We start from the raw sequence: 17550 nt of genomic DNA, 5'->3' as shown, positions 1-17550 counted from the left end.
TTTTGAGTCCCTTGAAGATATTTGAAAATTCTCTTCACTGCTTGAAGATGAGTCTCCTTCGGATTTGCCTGAAATCTTCCAACTATTCCAACTGCATGCATGATGTCTGGTCAGGTACCTGTTAAATATAGTAAACTTCCAATCATAGATCTGTAGGTTGGTTGATGTACTGCTGCAGATTCATCATTTGCACTGAGACTGCATCCTGTGACCATGGGTGTACATACTGGTTTTGCATCTTCCATGCCATATTTCTTCAAAATCTGCTTGAGATACTTGGTTTGAGATAAAAGGATTCCTCCTTCCTTTTGTTGGATTTGCAAACCAAGAAAGTATGTCAGTTCTCCTAGCAAGGACATTTCAAATTCTTTCTGCATGACTGAGGCAAAGCTTTGACTCATAGCTTCTTCATTGCTGCCAAAAATAATGTCATCTACATACACAACAAGTATTAGCAATTTGTCATTTTCAATTTTTATATATAGATTGCTATCTGCTGAACCTTTTGAAAAACCTTGTTGATGAAGATATTTGTCCAACCGGTAGTACCAAGCCCTTGGGCTTGTTTGAGACCATAGAGAGCCTTTTTCAATCGGCATACAAGATTTGGATCATTTCCAAGAATGAACCCATCTGGCTGTTCAATGTACACTTCTTCTTCCAAGTCTCCATTCAGAAAGGCTGATTTTACGTCCATTTGAAATACTTTGAAATTCTGAGAACTTGAGAGAGCAAGGAACATTCGGATGGCCTCAAGTCTTGCAACAGGAGCAAAAGTTTCTTCAAAGTCTATTCCTTCTTGCTGTGCATATCCTTTACAAACAAGTCTGGCTTTGTTTCTAATTACTTCTCCATTTTCATTCAATTTATTTTTGAAGACCCATTTTGTTCCGATAACATTCTTATCCTTTGGTCTAGGAACCAGCTCCCAAGTGTTGTTCTTTTCGATTTGCTCAAGTTCTTCATCCATTGCTTTCACCCAACATTCATCTTTGCATGCCTCTTTCACATTTTGTGGTTCAGTAGAGGAGAGTAATGCCAAATAACTTGAAGCTTCTGCAACTGTTCTTCTAGTTTGTATACCTGCTTCTTTCTGTCCCATGATCTGAGATTCTGGATGGTTCTTTTGAACATATCTGGATGGAGTCTTTTCTTCTATTCTTGTTCGTTCTTCTGCTTCTTCGTGAGGTTCTTCTTGAGATTCTTCTTGCGATTCTTCTTCTTCATCATTCTGTCTTTGAGGGTAGCTTTCATCTTCTTCGATGTCTTCACGATGTATTTGCCTAGGAATGTATCCCTTCTCATCAACCACTACATCAATGCTGTCAACAATTTTGCCAAGTCTTTTATTGTAGCATTTGTATGCTTTGCTATGTGGAGAGTACCCAAGAAGAATACCTTCATCTGCTCTAGGATCAAGTTTACCAAGCTGCTCCTCAGTATTCTTGATATAGCATTTGCTCCCAAAGATTTTGAAGTGCTTTACCGAAGGAGTTTTACCACTCCAGAGCTCATGAGGAGTTTGAGTGCTGTTCACTCGGACATTTGTCTTGTTGAGAATAATAACCGCCGCATGTGCAGCTTCACCCCAGAAGGTTGCAGGGGTTCCTGATTCATCAAGCATAGCACGAGCCATTTGCTGGATTGTTCTGTTCATTCTTTCAACCACTCCATTTTGCTGAGGAGTTCTAGCTGTAGAAAATTCTCTCCTTATCCCATGTTCATCACAGAAATCGAAAAATTCATTTGAAGTAAATTCCCCACCTCTGTCAGATCTGAGGCACTTAATTTTGTGACCTGATTCATTTTCAACCAAGGCTTTGAAGGATTTGAATTTTTCGAATGCTTCATCTTTGTGCTTCATAAGTCCTAACCAAACAAACCTGGAGAAATCGTCAATAAATAATATCAAGTATTCCTCTCCTCTAGGTGTTCTTTTTCTGAATGGTCCACATACATCTGTATGTACTAGCTCAAGAGGCATGCTGGCTGATCCTTCTTTCTCTGGAAAGTTAGTTCTGGTTTGTTTTCCAAACTGACATGATCTGCATATGGTGTTGTCAGGAATTTTGATATCTGGAAGATCGCGAACTGCCTGATATTTGCAAGCTTTCCTTATTTGTGAGAAGCTTAGATGTCCCAACCTTCGATGCCATAACCAGTGCTCTTCATCCTTGCTTAGATAGCATTGTTGTTGTCCTTCATCAAATATGTATAGATTATTTGGAGTTCTTTTTCCTTTGAGAACTGTTTTACCTGTATCAAGATCACGAACAAGGCATCCATTTGATCTGAATATAACCTCGGTTCTTTGATCACACATCTGGCTGACACTTAGTAGATTATGCTTCAATCCATCAACAAACAAAACATTTCCAGCCTTAACATCTTCTTTTAAAGGAGCAATACCTTTTCCTTTTATAGTTGCAGGAGTATCATTTCCAAAAGAGACTTTCTTTCCCTTTTCTAAATTAGAATAAGACTCAAGTTTTTCTTTATCACCTGTCATATGCTTCGAACATCCACTGTCAATGTACCATAGATTTTCTTGTCCTTCTGCATAAAATGCTATCCCACATCTTTCTGTTTGAGGTTCCTTTATTCTCCATGTTTTGGTGCCTGAGGCTTGTTCCTTTTTCTGCTCTTGTACCTTTCTTTCCGGAAACCTGCTTCTGCATTCAAAGTCTTTATGTCCAAAATTATTGCAAATAGAACATTCAACTTCATTTTCAAGAGCTGAAAAGTTGTTATAGGTCCTTTTTGTAATCCCTGTCATACTTCTTTGTTTTTGAGCTTCCCTAGTCATGATTGTTTTATACGCAACACATTGAGCTGCTTTGTGACCAAAGTTATGGCAAGAAAAGCATTGTCCATTGAAGAAGCTTCTGTGATTATTGGATCTACCAGCCAACTGATTGTAATTTCTATTTTCATCTATTCTTGAACCAAATTGAGAAGATTTTACCTGTGGCTGGTTGTGGCTTTTGCTGGATTGCCCCTGATAGTTTCTGTTTGACATTTGTCCCTGCTTTACCTGATGATCTTCCTTGTGCTTTTGCTCATTTCTTCTTGCTGCATCAAGATAACTTTTTGAAGTGGATGTTTGAGAAGTTTCTCCATTATAGCCCAAACCTGTCTTATTTAGTGGAGACCGCTGCACACTGATAATCTCATCCAAAGTTTCAGATCCTTTGACAAACTTGAGATTAATAGTTTTTGTTTTCTCAATTTCTTTTCTAAGACCAACAATTTCACCTTCTAATTTTTCAAGATGTTTTTCCTTTTCATCAATTTGAAATTGTAGAGTATCAATAATCATGTTCTTTTCTTCTATGCATCTCTTGAGTCTAGTAATTTCATCATAAAGGTTATCCACATCTACAGCATCCTCATAATCATCATCTTCAAATGCCATTAACAACCTATATTTATTACCTTGTTCATCTTCATCACTGTTTGATAAGCCATCACTATCTTCATGGGTGTAGTAGCTTTTCTTATTTGCGCTTTGTTTCTTGTTCCATCTAACTGGTTCCTTTCCTTTATCCTTATAAGAGCATTTTGCAGCATAATGACCTACTCTTCCACAAGCAAAGCATTTGAAAGGTAGCTTACCTCTGAACCTTCCAGAACCTTTTTGAAGATTTCTGACAAAATTTGATTCTTCTTCCTCTTCTTCTGGATCATGGCTTGCTTCATAGTAATCTTCTTTGCCTGATGCTTTAAAAGCAGCCTCCCTTCTGTCTGATGGTCCTCCCTTTCTCATTTCATAAGCAGTTAGAATTCCATGTAGCTGAGACATAGTAAGAACACGGAGATTTTCTTTTTCTTCTATTGCAGATACTTTGGATTCAAACTTGGGGGATAATGATCTTAGAATCTTTTGAACTACTATGGACTCCTTTACTTCTTCACCCAAATTTTTCATACAATTAACAATCTCATCTACCCGAAGAAAATAATTAGCCACACTTTCATCATTATACATCTTGAGAGTCTCATATTGAATCCTGAGAGTTTGAAGTTTAGCTTGTTTTACCTGTTCATCTCCTTCATAGCTTGTGATCATTTTGTCCCATATTTCTTTTGCTGATTTGAAGTGCATTACCTTCATGAATTCTGTTTGGGATATACTTCCTAATAGAGTACTGACTGCTTTTGCATTTGTTTCATACTTCTTTTTCTCAGTTGGATCTGTAGGAGTAGCTGAAGGAAAAGCATAGCCTGTTTCTACAATGTCCCAAACTTCAGTACCAAGAGATTGAAGATATGCAGTAACTCTTACCTTCCAATAATTGAAGTTTGTCCCATCAAAAACTGGTGGCCTGATTGATGCTTCTCTCTCGTAGTTGCTCATGATGAACGATCTACCTTCAAGCGATCAAGCTTTTCTGAAGGACCTGCTCTGATACCAATTGTTGGAAATAATACTGAGAGGGGGGGTGAATCAGTATTATTAAGCAATTTACCAAATCTTCCTTATTTGATCTTTTGAATTATTCTTGCATATCAGTACCATAAAATAATGAGCTTGAATAAAGAAAATAGACAGTCACACCAAAGAACACAAGATGTAAGGTGGAAACCCAATGCGGGAGAAAACCACCTGCTGCAATATGTCTCTATCTTCTTTCAAGAAATTCTTTTACAATGATTTTGTACTGGTGCAGTCCTTTACCAGCACGCAGGCTGCAACCTGCAGAGAGCTACAACTCTCTCTCGTTTTCCAGTTTCTCCTGGAAGGGAGCTACAACCCCCTACTTCTTTTCATGAAGAATCAAATGATCAACAAGTATATAACAGATACAGTCCACTACAGATATCAGATCAGTAATTACAGAAATAACCCAGAACACCTTATGAACAGAAATATACAGTCAACAGATCATCTTAAGACAGGGACGCATATTTTCTTTCTGTGGCCTGCGACTGGACGCAGTCTACCCTCCGCTGTTCTGCGTGCAGACGCACTGTTCCTCTATGCTTTGCTGCGACCGGTGCACCCCGAAACACTATCGCGCCGCGTCTTTTGCTTCAGAGACGCACCCAATAACACAGTCGCGCCGCGTCCTTTGCCTCAGAGACGCACCTGAGCCTTTACTGTACTGCGTCCCGGCGCACTTGCCCTTCACTGAACCTGCGTCCCTTCAGATATAAAAGATATGAGGACTTCAGAACCAACCCAAACACTCAGATCCACAGATCTGATCATGCGCCATAGAGATCACAGTCCATTAGAAGATTCGCCCTCATAGATCTGGACTAGATCTCACCAAAAGATATTCAACCAAGATGATGCTTAATCCAAATGAACTCCTTTGCTTTATATAGGCAAGCTTCTCCCCAAAACATGGAACAATACCACGAGCCGACACCATAGAAACACAAAACCGTCGGCTAGATACCACGCAAGAAACCCCCACGTGCTTTTCTCTGCCTTGAAATGTGTGCACTGGGCGGACGCACCTCCTGAACGACTGGCCGGCGTCCCTGGACGCGGGTTCTGTATGGTATACCTGCGGGGACGCACTTGCTGAACATATTTCCTGCGTCCTTCTTGATTTATCACCTGAAAGGGTTTGCCATCAAGGACAACACCTGAATCATAATGCCAACACAAGGAGGGCTGGAGAAGCCCCAGGTAAGCACGAGCCAAGCAATAGAAATCGAAGATGAGCAGTCTGCAGAAACAGAAGCAGAAGAAGAAAGTAGTAAGGAAACAGAGCAGTCCGCAGAAACAGAAGCAGAAGAAGAAGGCAGCGAGGAAACAGAGCAGTCTGCAGAGACAGAAACGGAAGAAGAAGACGCCGAGGAAGAAGAACAGTCTGCAGAAACAGAAGCAGAAGAAGAAGGCAGCGAGGAAACAGAGCAGTCTGCAGAAACAGAAACGGAAGAAGAAGACGTCGAGGGAGAAGAGCAGTCTGCAGAGGCAGAAACAGAAGAAGGAAAGAAGGATCCAGAGCAATCTGCAGGGAGAGAAGAAGAACAAGATGAGCAGACTGAAGAAAAAGGAGACGAAAAGGAAGAAGTTGAGCAGTTCGAGCAGGAGGAAGGAATGGAACAGCAGGAAGGGAGCCCATTACAAGACCCGTTAAGGGAAGATGAATTGGCCGACATTTTGGCCAATATGGGTGAATATGGCCAACCCTTGAGTCCATCAAACCTCCATGTCGAAGAGAAAACCAAGGAGAAAGATGCACCTGAGGAATTGCATGAAGAAGAGGCAGAAATAGAAAACTTGCCCGTTCATAATGAGAAGATATTAGAAAATGCTGAGTAGGAACAACCCGTTCCTAGTCAGAAGCCACCAGAGGGAAGTCCGGAGGAAATAAGGGCAGAAGAGGAATCAACCCAAGAAATAACGGAGCCAAGTAAGGTTCTTACCCCGGAATAGTTACCTCAGGAAGAAAATCAGGAAGCTAACCACAATTCAAACCACAACAAACAACCTGCTGTTCCTTCGGAAGAGATGATGGAAATAAGGGAATTACGAAGGGAAAAGCGGACATTGTTGAACATAATAGCCCAGCTTCACCAGCAGATTAGGATTCTAAAAGCAAGGCAAAGGGTGAAGGGGACTTCAAGGAGAAAATGTTTGACCACACTAGTAAGGCCCCTTAAGGGCAGGAGGCGGAGGACCAGAAGCCGTCCCATTGCTCAAAACCCTGACAGAAGCCAAACTATTCTTCCAAATGAAGCTGAAAAACAAACTGCTGTTCCATTTGAAAAGGAACAGCAGTGGGCTGGAGTTCGTGTTAAAATTGATAAGGATGATAAGATGGTTCAGACAGAGGCACCACCATTGGGAGTAATAAGGGCTCTAAACTCGAAACAACGTAATAAGAAAGTTCAAGTAAAGCTCCCGGCCTCCATGGATGCATGGAAGAAAGACCCGAAAACAAGAACCCTCCACCAACATTTGAAGCAGGCCCAGCAAGAAGCAGAAAAGCTCAGGGAGCAAATGGTCCCCCGAGAAAAATATGAAGAATTACAGCAGCAGCTAAGGAACGTCAACTTATCCGAAAGCGAAGCTTTCGAAGGATGGCAAAGGGAACAGGAGAAAGTTGCCAAGGTAACCCGTAGATTAGATGTAGTTATTAAACAAATGGATACCTTGTGTTCTTTATATAACGATGTTCTAGCATGTAGAGTCCTTGCCAAAAATTATTCCCTATTTTTAATGGAGAGGTATTTACAATTGAAAATAAAGGCTGTCAAAGCAGGCGCTCCTATACAGATTAACACTATGAATGATTTCATAAACTGTTGTAAACATTACGGGGTGAAAGTGCAGAGATTATTATGTGAATTTTACTTGCATAACCTTATACTAGAACAAGAGACCGAATTGAACCCAGCCCCTTTTGTTGGGGACATTCAATTGCAAGCATTTATCTCATTTGCAGTTAATGAAATTAAATGGCTCAAAGCTTATAACGCTTTTCAAAAACAAGAGAACGGATTAGATCTTTGGGTAAGAGCCGAGCCTAGGGATCCAGCGCAGTTATGGAGGAGTCATAGAAACCTTATGAGGGCTCCAGGAGTGATTGAAGCGCTAGGACCCATGCATGAGGCAATCATTCGGCAGGGACTTGAATACTTTTCCTATATTAAGGATCCTACCATTAATGCAGCTAAATTTCCATATCAAGTATCTAATCTGAATATTCAGTTCAGAGAACCATTTAAATATGAGAACTTTAGACTTGCTGCTAGCCGTTTTCCCCTCTATGGTGAAATTGTTTTGAGAATAGGGCCATCCTGGTTAGGATATAGGTTCTGGAGTCCAATCATTTGGCATCCAGCACCAGGATACCAAGCCCTATATGAGATGCCTGAGGGTCAGACAGGCCACTTCTTTGATTATTTAGTTTCGCATCACGACTGTAGACCCTCACATGAGATTCCATCTCCAGCTTACTCACTCACTGCATTGCATATCAACTACAATGTTTTCATGAGGTCATGAAAAAGGGTAAGCTGGGGGGTGTGTAGAGTCTCAAAGAAGGTATGTTTTGATGGTTATTTCAGTATCTTTTTCATTAGGACATATAAGCCTTTCTGCATTTTAAACTTAGATAATAACGAAACACGTGAGGTTAATAGGCAAAACTGATAATTGTCATTCTTACGTGCAGGAAGGAGGAAAAGCAGAAATTAGCCATCTCAAAGGGAAAGACAAAGAGGAGCTAACTGCTGTCCCTTTGACAGGGAACCGCAAACAGACCAGATAAAAATGGACCAACCCAGAAAAGGAAGCGGAAATACCAGTTCGGAGTAGAAAAGGAAAGAAGTGACTCAGGGTTAATGATTCTGTGAATCCCTCAGGATCTTAGATCCTGAGGGATCGCCATTTTATCTATTTTTTGTATCTAGATATCTCCGTCATCATCCTTATATAAGAGATAGCAATGTTGGCTATAGGGGAGGTTCTATTGTAATTCCTTTTTACCAGATCTAGACTATGATCTTTATGTCCTGTTAAGACTCGCTTTGCTGTAAGTTTATTTAATGCACTAATACAGACTTGGTTACTCTTTTATCTTTGATCCTGGATCAATTTTAAGCGGTGTACCCCTGGAGGCTAAGGGCCCGGCCCTGGAGGACACTTGCTCTTGTACCATTACGTGTGGTTTCTGTGTGGTTTGTTCCTAGGCATAATCTGGTAATCTGTTGTGTTTTATGAACATTATATTACATGCTCTGTTATGTTTAACTTGCTTAATGTTCCTGCAAATTGAAGTATTATATTGACACTGCATTATGTTACCAATTCATTAAAGTGTTGATTAATCTCTACAGGATATTATCACTCCAGTACAGAGTTCATGGTGATTGTGTTTTAGCATTATGACAGTTATCTTGAGAAGTCTGATTTCAGATGATTATTGAATGTTACTGTTTATATCTTGAAATGCAATCGCATACGTTTATTTAGATCAATAACGGAAGCAGATTGAGCACGTTGTGTTTCTAGGGTTGTAATTCTTTTAAGACTGCAGGATTGATGTTTTGATTGGAGTGGTTAGATAGAATCGCAGCTTGATGAACTTGGTTATTGCTTATTCCAGTTGCTGTTCCATTTAGTTGTTGTTCCATTTCTGAATTGCTGTTCCATTTAGTTGTTGTTCCATTTCTGAATTGTTGTTCCATTTCAATTGCTGGTCTATTTCAAGATTGCCGATTTGTTGTTTCATTTACTTGCCATTTCTTAAGGACAGACTCAGGCTGTAGTGAGTGTCAGCTTCTGCTATTTGGCTCCCAGACCTCTGATCTGCTCCCATCAGTTATGAAAGGGATAGGTTATTGCCACCAAACCCTTGGCTGATGTGCTGTTCTATTTCATCGTTATTTCCTTTACTTTCCGTTTCATTTATATTCATCAAGGACGATCTCAGGCTGTAGTGAGCCCCAGCATCTGCTACCTAGCTCCCAGACCTCGCATTTGTTCTCATCAGTTATGAAAAGGATGGGTTATTGCTATCGAACCTTCGACTGATGCAATGCTTGGTGTGATTTAGCCTTTTGAAGTAGTTAAGTTGTAGACATGTAGCCATTTACTTTTGTAGCCTTTAAGTAGCTGTACTACGAGCATTACTCTGACAAGTGCTAAGCCTCAAACTGAGGCACTCTTTTGAAACAGCAAGACGTTCCCGGATTGACATTCTAATGTGAGGTAACTAGAGGTGAAAGAGACCCTTTTTATAGCTCTACAAGTTCCTGGAGGGGTCCATTTGATAATTTCCTCCAAATTTTTCCTCAATACTTCTTACCAGATTTAAATCTCCTCCTAAAATCACCTTCCCTGCTTGATTTTCCAGTAATATTTCCTTCAAAGTAGCCCATCAATGTTCTTTGTCCTTATAGTGATTGGGGGCATCGATGTTTATGATCCTGTACCTCTCTCTTGTACTGATTTTCTTTAGGTCCGTTATTATCCAATGCTGATCTGTTTTCTTTTGAATCAATTCCCATATTCCTTTTTTCCATATTGTGCATATACCTCCTGATGCTCCTATTGCCTGCATGGCTTCCCCTTCATACTTTCTAAACTTTTTTTTGAGATTTTCGGTGTCTTGATTGCCTGCCTTTGTCTCCTGGATCATTAGAATATCTGGGTTTTCATTTATTAATATATCTCTTGCTGCATTTTCCTTAATAGTTGACCCCATTCCTCTGCAATTCCAGGAGACTATTATCATTATTTACCTGCTTGGTGGTACACGGTGCCCTTCCCCTTGGGTTGGCTTCTCTCATTGTTCCCTATGCTCTTCCCTAGGAAAGTATCCATAGGTTGTTGTGTTCCTAGAGCCATTTCTTTTGCTGTTGCTTCATCCCTTAGTTCCTTGTTTGTCTTCCTTCCCACTTTTTTTTTTTTATTTTTAGTATTTGGGAATGCTTCCTTTGCTTGCTTTCTGGTTAAGATTTTGTCTACTGAGGGGGGCGGAGAGAGGTGGGGGTTTGAGATTCTAGGGGAGTGGGGAGAAGGGTTAGGGGAATGAGGGGTTCTAGATCTAGATTTGGGTCGGGGTGGTGGGGCAGTAGAGAGATCCAATGGATTGAATGGGTTTGCAGTGGCAAGGTCTGCATTTGGCGAGAGAGGTTTGGTTTCGGTGGATGTTGAGGGTTGTGAAGAAGATTGGTTTGGTTGCTTGTTTACAATTTTTTTCCTCTTGACCTGTTCCCATTTATTTTCTAGATCCTCCATTTTTTCGCTTTCATTTTCTTTTCTTTTTGTACATCTATTTGCGAAATGACCGTATTCATGACATACCTTGCATTTGAAGGGGATCTACTCATAGTCCAGCTGCTGTATGTGCATCCACTGGTCCACTTTGATTTTGATAGCTTTTAGGAGTCCTCTCCATAGATCCACTTCGACACATATTTGGGCGCATGCATGCATATTTTCCTTTGGCTCATATCGGTCGATGTACTTCCCCACTGCATTTCCTATGGCTTTAACTAAGTCATCTCCCCAGCAGTGGAGAGGGAGATGTGGCAATCTAACCCAGACAGGTACATCGCTTGGGACATCCATTTCTAGATCAAAGTCCGGGGTCCATCTGTTCAGATACAGTCCCCTTGTATCCATGAAATACGGACCATTTTTGAAAATCAAGTCTCGATCCTCCTTGGTATCGAAATGAAAGGTATAATATCCTCTGTTGAAAAACCTAATTGAGATCTTCCCATTTATTGAAGTTGACCAATTTCTTTCTACCCACTTTTGGACAGTCCTCAGTGATGGCCACAGCCCCGTGAGCTGCCCTACTAATCCTTGTTCTACCAGGGAGAGAGCTTCTTTTCGTGGGATATCCGGAGCGAGATATATCTCTGGTATTTCTTCCATTCTTTTAACAAACTTTGAGACTGTTGTTCTGTTCTTCGCCGGTCCCATTACTGAAATGAGGGAGGAAAATTCTTTGGCTATTTCTTCTGATTCCTAATGGTGGGCTGAATGAGGATCTTCTTTCTTTGGTGGATCCATTTTTCTCGAGCCTCAATAGCAAGAGGCCACTGAGGGTAGCTGCGAATTTCTTGATGCAGGGAAGTGCATGATCTCTCTGATCTAGAAGTCAATCCTCAGCAGCTGGAGGCCACTGAGGAGAAGCAGGGTTGCATCTCTGAGGGCTACAATAGGAACTAGGGCTGCATGTGGGCGACCTCAGGAGCTCTCATCGCAGCAAAATTTCCCATCCCCATGTAGATTGTTATTGCATGAGATTTGAATCAATTCCTAATCAGAGTGATATTTTTAAGGAGGGAACTTCGTTAGACATTTTCAACTAAAAATGGCCCAGGAGTCACCTAGGACTAAGCTTCCTTAGGGGAGGGTTGAGCTTAGACAGGATCTTTATAAGAAAAAAACCTAGTGGAGGAAGGTGATCCAGGTGGATGTTGGTGGCCACCCACCTATCCCATTTGGACCCCCACAACTGTCTCTTTCAGTTTTTCAGTTTCCTTAATTATAGCACAATTTACTATTTTTAGCAGTTTTCGGGTCCTAAACTTCTGGAGCCTTTTTGAGGCCCTAAACGACGTTTTCTGGGAAATCCACCATCAACGATTTTTATGATAAAAATCGTATTTTCCGTCGTAGTCCTCGGAGAGATCTTTCCAACGGGCTATCATGCGCGTCAAACGGAGATAATACGACCAATTCGAGACCCCAGGAAGTTGGCTATCCAACTCACCCCAAAACGGGGCCCACAATTCGGCGTTTCATCTTCTAGGGTTAGGTTTTGGAATGTGAAGGGTTTTCCATTGTTTCTCAATAATAAATAGGCCTTTGAGCCTCATTGTAAACACAGTTCAGAGGCATGTAGCCACCACAGCTCTTCTCAGAGATAAGCTACCATCGCCCTAGCTGGTTTATTTCTATTACTGTTTGTAAGCATATTTCAGTATTCTCCATAAATGAAATGAAGTATTATTTCCGCTGCATCTCTGTATTTATGGTTATCGCATCTCTATATTTATGGTTATCTCTGTAATTATTGCGTTCCTGTTTAAATTCGGATCAGAAGGTTTACCCACAAACACCCCTTATAAATGAAGAGCCACAACAACAATAATATATTTACCAATGTTATAGATTAAGAGAGGGGAAGCATTATTCATCTACTTACCTTTGAAACATAGGCTTTTTATAATAAAGGGAATACTGACTAAGAGCTCCATGGAAAACTTGAGGTCTTAAACCAAATTTGAGGAACAAACCCCGAGGAGTTATGAATTCCAAGAAAGAATCTTGATAAATATATAATAAAATGTTGAGAATTTGGCAAAGGGCCTCCTAGAAGCATGTGAGGAACGAGTGTCATGGGGGTTCCTTGAGTCCCCGCTCTACCTATGTTGAGATTTACTAGAGTGGTGATGTCTCTCTTAGAAAAACTTCGATGCAAAGTTTCAAAACCATGCTCATCACAACCTCCTAAATGTACATGATTGTATTCAAAGCAATGTCACTTAGTAGGAGAGGCGAAAGTCACAGTGCAGTTGTCCTTCCAAATTGTGAATCTAGACTAACAAGAATTTTCAATAGTAAAACAATTAGAAACCCTAGCGACTGCCATTTTTTATTTATTACATCTTTTAAACAATAAAATATTACATAAAAAAAATTATTAAAAAATTTTTTAAAATAAAATAAAATTAATAATAAAATTTTAAAATAAATATATTTTAAATAAACTTTATTAATATTATTAATTTTATCAAATATAAAAAGTGAACAAAATACAAGCAAGTGACCGGATTGAAAAATGAAAGGGAAAGTTTGCACTAAGAATAGTGAGGAAGGCTAATGAATAAATAAAAAAGGAAATAATGAATAAATGAAAAAGGAAAAAGACTAGTGCAACCTAGCCAAATCTTTTGATAATGTTTTTAAGGGGATTTTAATATTTTGGATTTATATATATAAATTTTATTTTATTTTTATGTATAATAATTATGTTTATCTTGATAGATATAATTTTATTTAACCACATTTTAAATTAAATTAAATTAAATTTAAGATACAAGTAACATTAAATTAATAATAATTTTTTTAAATAAATGATTATTATTATAATTTATTATGGTTATATTTTAATCAAATTAAAAATTGAAAAAAATCGAAGGAAATGACTTAATTGAGAAAGGGATAGGGAAAGTTTGCACTAAGAATGGTGAGGAAGCATAAGGAATAAATATATGAAACAAGAAAAAGACGGAAAAAAAAGAGAAAAAGACTCATCTAGCGCGGTTAATTTTTTTAAAAATGTTTTTAAAAGTTTTAAATTTATTTATTTATTTGTTAATCAATTTGTAATAACTTTCAACATCATATTACATCAATTTTCCTCTAAGCACACTACACTATATTACTTTTTCTTCCTTTTCATATTTAGGTTATGGGATTGTACATTAGTTTTTCTCTTTTTCCTTTTGTCTTCTGGATGTCTATCCATTCTAAGGGATTATCAAGAATAGATGGAGATGATACAATAATTGTATTTACTTGAGGTGCTTCCATTGTCGAGTGTTCTAGCATATTTGTTGGCTCCTTGTCACTATTTGAGTGTTGTAATTCATGGTGTGTTTGTGCCCATTCTTTGAAGATACCAGAATCATGGCCAAATCTTGTGCCATATTAATCAAAGTGTGAACTTCCTCTCTCGAGGGCTAAGATGGAATATCATGAGTCTGAAGGAACAATTTTGGAATTAAGTGACTTCCAATTCTATCATTCATCCAACTCATGAGCCACAATGGAATTGAAAACTTTGGTTCATTTTGGACCTTTCCATCCATGATTCTTCTTCTTAGCATCCAGTTGCATAGAGAAACCTTACGAATGTGGGTAGGAATTCTATAGGTGGTCGGGTTTCTGACAAGTCCTATGACGAAAAGTCGTATTTTCAAAATCTATTGGTTGTGAATAAACCCTACCTCTCCATTAGAGGAGGATTTTTTTGAAAATCCTTTACTAAAGTCCACTTCAACACGTGAATAAATGTGACAATTCATTTTGCAATGCTATTAGAGCTTAGTTTGATGAAGAAACCTAGTAAGTTTCCCACAACCTCTAAGATAGTTAGATGTGTAATATGAATGGGAAAATTGGGGAGCATTACCCATACTAGAGTTTCTAGAGTTGATATAGAGAGAGGATTCAAATTTGGAAACCAACGTTGAAAGGAAAGATTGAACTAGCCCTAAAACTAAGGTCCCTGATCGAAAACCTTATGTCAGTCCTCTAACTTACAAAAAGCACAACAAAAAATCCTTCTGAGTAGAAATGCATCCCAATATTGTGAGACCAATTCTAGTGTACCCACCCGTGAAGAGATGGTGGTGTAGGATAAAAACCATTGAAATGGTAGATAATCAAATGTCATTCATAATATGTAGTTATGAATATGTATGCAATATTATCCACTTCGAAAAGGGGTTTTAGTTGTGTATTCCACCATAATTGTAGGCCCAAAGAGATTTTTAGAGTCTGACAAAGAAGACCCTTATTTTAGAACATCCTTAAAGAATCTAGGTGGGATTGAGGAGAATGCATCCCCCATTTAGCTCCACCGTAAACTTGTTGGGTGAGTGTTATATTATTTCCACGACGAGCCCCATGCGCGAAGTGGGGGGTTAGAGGAGGAGAGGTTAACCCCCTCCGTTCATTGCACTGGGCACAATGGGTTGGTCACAGGAGGGGCGACATCCCCACCTATTTGGAGGTTTGTAGGGGGGTGGTAGCCCCCTTGCAGAAGGTTTGGGGTAGAGCCCCGGGAAATTTTTTTTGGACCCTATATTAGGAGCGTAGACCTACTTATGGTTTTGTGCATGGGTTTCACACATGCTTTTAGACATGATGGTTTTCTGCCCATGGTATTTTGTAGATCCGGTCAAGGGAACTACGATTATGTTCTAATCTAAGTTTAATGGATTGGGGTTTATGAATGCTTCAACATGTATATATATTTATTGTAACATTGAAAGGAATATATTGAAAAAGTCAATCTGGTAGTCCCGATTTTGGGATCCAGGGGAAATATATGTGTATTTGTTTTGTGTTTCTCGCCATTGTATATTTTTTATTTTTTAAGAATTCTTTTGCAGGTAATTTCTATACAGGGTTGAAACCTACTTTTGGTATTAGAGTTGTTTCGGCTTCAAGGGGATGCCTTTGTTGTTGAGGCGTTTTAATTGGGCTTGTGGTAAACCATGTTCAGTGGGATATCCATGAGATCAATTCTTGTGGTGAAAGAAGATGGAGAGCAGTGGAAAGATAGAGATCGAAAAATTTAATGGTTAGAGTGGAAATTCAAGATGGAGGATCTGCTGGTGGATAAAGATTAGTGGATCGTAGTAGATTTGGGTACTAAACCAACGACAATGTCAGCTGAAGACTGGGTGAAGTTGGATCAGAAAGCAAAGAGCACAATACGGTTGTGTATCTTAAATTCAGTGTTGTTGAGTGTATCAGGGGAAGCTATGACAAAGGCGTTGTGGGAAAAGTTAGGGACCTTGTACCAATCTAATTCTCTGGTGAACAAATTGTTCCTACAGAAAAAGTTGTATAACCTAAGGATGAAGGATGGAGACTCAGTGACAGAGCATTTGAATGCCTTTAATACTGTGGTAAGCCAGTTGTTATCTATTGATATTAAAATTTCAGATGAAGATAAGTGTATCAGTTTGTTGTGTTCTCTACCAGATTCGTGGGATAGTTTGGTTGTTGAATTATGTAGCAATACAACTAGCTTGAAGTTTGATGAAATAGACTCATCCTTGCTGCCAGAGGAGATGAGACAAAAAATATAGAGGGCTAGAATGGAGATGACTTGTTTGTATGAGGAAGGTCGCAGAATAGAAACAAAAAGAAGTCCTCGAGTGGACAATCTAAATCTAGAGGGAGATCTAAATCTCCTGGAAAACCTGTAAATCTGTGTTGGAAATGCGGAAAGGAAGGTCACTTCAAAAAGGATTGTAGATCTAAAGCTCCTGAGAAAGGAAGGGATATGATGATGCTCCTTCTACAGAGGTGAAAACAACCTCTGATGCAGAAAAGTCAAGTTGAAGTTGCAAGGTGGAAGGATTAGAACACTTCTGGGTGTTCTGCATCTTCCTGCATTGGCCATAAATATGATTTCTATAAGCAAGATGGATGATTCAGGTGTTAAAACAACGTTTGAGATAGATACCTGCAAGATGGTTCAGGGAGCACTGGTATTGATGCAGGGAGATCAGATTAGAACTCTATAAAAGCTTCTAGGTAGCACTATTATTGATAGGTGCAACAGTTATGTGGTTCCTGAAAGTGGAGTAGAAAATCTAGTGGTCTCTGGAGAAAATACCATGCTATGGCATCAAAGTCTTGGACATACTAGAGAGAAGGGCCTTTGAATACTTCATGGTAATGGTATGGTAGAAGGTATGTTTAATTTCTCTCTGGAATTTGATTTCTGTGAACATTGTGTATATGGGAAGCAAAATAAGGTGAGTTTCCCCTCTGGTGCTAAGAGGATGAAAGGGATATTAGAGCTTGTGCACAATGATGTGTTTGGACATGTTTTGGTTCCATCAATGGGTAAGTATGTGTACTATGTATAATTTATAGATGACTTCTTAATGAATACATGGATATATTTCCTTAAGAAGAAATATGAAATATTTGACAGGTTTAAAGAATTCAAGGTTTTGGTGGAAAACTAAACATAGAAGAAGATAAAGGTGTTGATGACAAATAATGGTGGAGAGTTTTGCAAGAAGGAATTTGAAGAGACCTATAAGAATTTTGGTATATCATGCAGAAGACTACTCCATACACACCTCAGCAAAACAAAGTTGCAGAAAGAATGAGCATGGCGTTGATGGAAAAGGCAAGAAGCATGTTCATTGGTGCCAGGTTAGGACATTAATTTTGGGCAGAGACGGTGGAGATTGCATGTTACCTGGTTAATAGGTCACCTTCATTAGCAATGGTGGCTAAGTCTCCACATGAGGTATGGACTAAAAAGAAACCCTCTCTTTCAAATATGAGGGTATTTGGTTGTGTTG

Source organism: Pinus tabuliformis, chromosome 3_2 (genome assembly GCF_031772625.1).
Source record: "Pinus tabuliformis cultivar Carrire ecotype Pingquan chromosome 3_2, CPIR1, whole genome shotgun sequence".
Lineage (NCBI taxonomy): Eukaryota > Viridiplantae > Streptophyta > Pinopsida > Pinales > Pinaceae > Pinus > Pinus tabuliformis.
This window is presented reverse-complemented; position numbering follows the sequence as displayed.